The sequence below is a fragment of the Phacochoerus africanus genome, chromosome 6, assembly GCF_016906955.1.
Source record: "Phacochoerus africanus isolate WHEZ1 chromosome 6, ROS_Pafr_v1, whole genome shotgun sequence".
NCBI lineage: Eukaryota > Metazoa > Chordata > Mammalia > Artiodactyla > Suidae > Phacochoerus > Phacochoerus africanus.
This window is the reverse complement of record NC_062549.1, coordinates 57,825,823-57,830,241: the sequence shown is the minus strand read 5'-3', so window position 1 is coordinate 57,830,241 and position 4,419 is coordinate 57,825,823. Positions and strand designations below refer to the sequence as shown.

General features: G+C 38.9%; 1 non-coding gene across 1 annotated transcript; it reads right to left on the bottom strand.

Moving 5' to 3' along the window:
* Positions 1 to 676: 676 nt before the first annotated feature.
* Positions 677 to 782, bottom strand: LOC125130220 (U6 spliceosomal RNA). The gene has a single exon (XR_007135712.1). It is a non-coding gene; the product is annotated as a U6 spliceosomal RNA (small nuclear RNA).
* Between the last annotated feature and the right edge of the window lie 3,637 nt (positions 783 to 4,419).

The following is a 4,419-nucleotide window of genomic DNA, read 5'->3' as shown; positions in this document are numbered from 1 at the left end:
TTCCACTAACTGTAATGTTAGCCCCTCTCCCAAACAAACCTCAGCAATAACAAACAAATAAAAATTGTAACAGTTGAGACACTCCAAAATAAGTACAACAAAGATATCTTAAAAAGTTCTTTCATTCTATCCATATTAGGTTATTTTTGTCCCTGGCTAAGATGGTATTAACTTTTATTTTAGAAGCAATTTTAACTTAATGAAAATTTTAATGCTGAGATGAGAAGCAGAAAATTAGAATGAGGAACAAGGCCAGGGAAATCATTTCTGGAGGCAGACATGCTGGGAGCTGTAAGAGTCATGACTGACAGTCCAACTTTCTAAATAGTTTAGATTTCAGATTTTCAAAATTTCACTTGACTTCATTTTTTAAAAAAAAATTAAAACTTTTTTCGTGTGTCTTTTTTTTTTTTTTTTTTTTAATCCAGGGCCGCACCCACAGCATATGGAGGCTCCCAGGCTAGGGGTCCAATAGAGCTATAGCCGCCGGCCAGCACCAGAACCACAGCTACATGGGACCCAAGCTGCATCTGCGACCTACACCACAGCCCCAGGCAATGCCAGATCCTCAACCCACCGAGCAAGGCCAGGGATCGAACCTGCAACCCCATGGTTCCTAGTCAGGTTTGTTAACCACTGAGCCACGATGGGAACTACAAACATTTTTTAATCTTTTAAAAATAAAGAATACTTCATGAATTTTCATGTAATCTTGTACAAGGGCTATGCTAATCTTCTCTGTATGATGCCAATGTTAGTATATGGGCTGCCCAAGCAAGTACTGGTTTTGTGTCTTTTTTTTTTTTTTTTGTCTTTTTACCATTTCTTGGGCTGCCTCGCGGCATATGGAGATTCCCAGGCTAGGGGTCTAATCGGAGCTGTAGCCACCAGCCTACACCAGAGTCACAGCAACGTGGGATCCAAGCCAAGATAGCAACCTACACCACAGCCCACGGCAATGCTGGATCCTCAACCCACTGAGCAAGGCCAGGGATCGAACCTGCAACCTCATCGTTCCTAGTCAGATTCGTTAACCACTGAGCCACAACGGGAACTCCTGGTTTTGTGTCTTAATAACACCCTCTTTCTTTTCTCAGAATATTTACCATTCACTTTGTCCTTAGACTGATGCTTCAGCCAGAAGAGTCCAGGTTGTGTGTCTTAATGTGAGTTCACAAGGGGTCTCCTGAAAAGAGTGTTAAATATTCTCTTCCCAAGATGTTTCACTTGCTCTCTCTTCACGCTTCATGCAAAGATGAAACTGTTAGAAAATATTTAGTTTCCTACTTCCTTCCAACCTTACCCCAAATCCTTAGTTAAAACAGTTTATAATTTTTGGTATCATGCTGTTATGAGACTGCCTTTTGAAGTATGTCTTTCTATTTCAACAATTATTTTAAAATACATTTTACAAAGCCACAGTCAGTCTGCCATCGTCAGTGTAGACTTAACTCTAGTGAAAGATGATTTGGAAAGTGTATTTCAGTCCTTTGTAATTTTCTCTCTGAAAGTTGTAAATATTTCTATTTCTCCTTGCATTTCAGAAACGTTGCTATGATATGTCTTGATATATGTGTGCTATATATATTCCTTCATACTACCTTTGGCATGGTGAATTATTTTGACCTGAAGACTCTACAGTTCAGGTTTTTTTTTTTTTTTTTAGTTTGTTTAATAATCCATTTTCCATGTGTACGCCACTGCCCTTCTGGGCACTCTCAAAATATGCTTAATAGATCTCTTGGATCTGTTCTGTATATGTCATGCCATCTCACTCATAAGTTCTAGCTTTGTGGAACTTAACTTTTTGTTATGACATATTGCATTCTTTTAATCCTTGAGAACCCTAAATAGCCAATAGCCTATATTATTCTTTCATTTTTTTTTAATTTAATGTTTTAAGAAGCAGAAACCAGGAGTTTCCACTGAGGTGCAATTGGACCAGCAGGGTCTCTGCAGCACCAGGACAGGTTCGATCCCTGGCCCAGCACAGTGGGTTAAAGGATCCAGCATTGCTGCAGTTGTGGCACGGACTGCAACTGTGGCTAAGATCTGGTCCTTGCTTGGCCCAGGAAATCCATACATCCTAGAGGAGCCAAAAAAAATTAAAAAAAAATAAAAATTAAAAAAGGCAGAAACCACATTCATTAGTTCTAGAAAGTCTTTTTTGGAGTTCCCTTCATGGCTCAGTGGTTAACAAACCTGACTAGGGTCTATGAGGATTAGGGTTCAATTCTTGGCCTTACTCAGTGGGTTAAGAATCTGGCGTTGCTGTGAGCTATGGCCTAGGCCAGCAGCTGTAGTTCTCAGATTCAACCCCTACAATGGGAATTTTGTGACCCTAAAAAGCAAAAAAAAAAAAAAAAAGTCTTTTTCAAGCTCTAATTCTATCTCCTGGAAGTCCAGTATTATTTTTGCCTAAAGAGTTTTTCATCTTTTCTCTTGGATCTGTTTCAATGGAACCGACCATTTTTTGCTTTTTTTTCCAAATTGATTTTCCTTCTTAAGTAAACATTTTATTGTTCTCCCTTAAATAAGTTCTATTTCTTGTCATTGTTTGTCCATAGATGTCTTTCCCCTTAGTGTTACGGGTCAGGCTGTTGCTACTTTATAGGTCGGGAGAAAAGGGACTCTTTCTTTTCTTGTGACTAATTGCAAGGGATAAAACAGGTACCTGTCTGTTGACTGCTAGGAGGCATCTGTGTGAGCCTCTTAGGGTGTGCTTGCTGCAGTCATTTCCTTCCCAACCTCAAGGTCAAGGCTCTTCCACCCACTAGTACGGAATTCCTCCAGTTCACTGCTTTCCATGGGTTGGTGGTACTCAAAGACCCACAGGCAGCAAGAGGTTAGAAACATCTCTCTGAGGCCCTGAAAAATTCTGAGAGCATGTCACTGAGGAATTCTAGAGAGAGAAAATAAGCCAGTTAAAGAAATGTTTTGAGATGCAGATTCAATCTGGAAACAGATAACTTGCAGAGTTCAATTAGAATTTTTAACCATAAAAGTTGTTGATAGCTCCAAGTTATATAGGTTTATGAAACACATAAAAGTACCAATCTAATATGCTTTAAACAACTTAACCCTCAACTTGTACAAAAATTTGTTTCCTAATTTGCAGAATAAGTCTGAACAATTCTTAAAAAGAAGGGTTAGGAATTGACCTTCAAAGTAATTGTGTAAGAATATTTATAATTTTAATGTTTTGCTAAGCATGGTTCAGGAGGTCTAGATTCAGGGTACAGCACATGTATTCACCATCTGTAGTCCTTAAGTCATTTAACCTCAACATAACTTGGCATTCCTCATCTAAAATATACAAATTATGAGCAAGATTTTAAGGACTAACTGAGCTTCCTCATGACCAACATAACATACTCTTGCAAAACAGCCTCAGAATTTTTTTTGGGGGGGGGGAGTGGCTCGGCTAAATTAAAAATCACAAGATCTCATGGTCGTTTGAGGTTTTGCTCTGTGAATAGCGAAAACCTGGGATGCTAAATCTGTGACTACCATGGGTCCATGCTATGATGATGATCTTACTTAGAATTTTCAGCTCGTGTGTGCATTAGCAATTGTGTGTACAAACATGCATAATACGGGAAGTGTGAAAATGTGATGGTAAGCACTGGACCTTATTAAGAAAAATTACTGGATGGTCAATAATGAGCCGAGAAAACCCTACAGAATGAAAACTCAAATTTAGGAAAATCCAAATCAAGCTTGCTCCTTTAGAAAAACACTACTATATGGAGGATCCTAAAGAGGGACAGAAATTAAGATAAAGTTTAAAGAATCATAGACTGATACCTATAGTGCTAGAATGTTTTCCACCTGATATTTCTTTTTTTCTTCCCTGAAATTTCTCTTTCTATTAGCAGTGAACTATCCGCCTTCAAGTGATTTATTGGAACTACTTAGATTTCCTACTAGCTGTCACAGCTGAGTAGACTAATAGGCCTCTGGGAGGTTAACTATGTCTCATTACGTTGATTGCTTTTGTATCCAATTAGAACACCCTGGTCTGGCAAAGATATTGGCAGAGATTGCAGCAGGTGACAACCATGCACCTAAAAGGAAGGTGTGTGTGTGTGTGTGTGTGTGTGTGTGTGTGAATGAATGGAGTACAAATATTGGACCTTTGCTGAGTATCATGCTAGAAATTTAGAAAAGGGTATCCTTTAGCCATTACTGACCTTTACAAGCAAATATTTTCATTTTTCACAGAAAAAATGAGGACAATGCATTGCTCTATGCTCATCTTTGCCTTGCTGCCCTTCCACTGAGGGGGTTGAGACCTTCATTTGCTGGTCCTTGGCTTTTCCATTTTGTGGGTGAATAGCCACTGCAACTGTTTGTTGTTCTAGCCACGTTATATATTTTCTGCTCAGCAATACCATTGAGAAAGATGCCTTTCTGGGT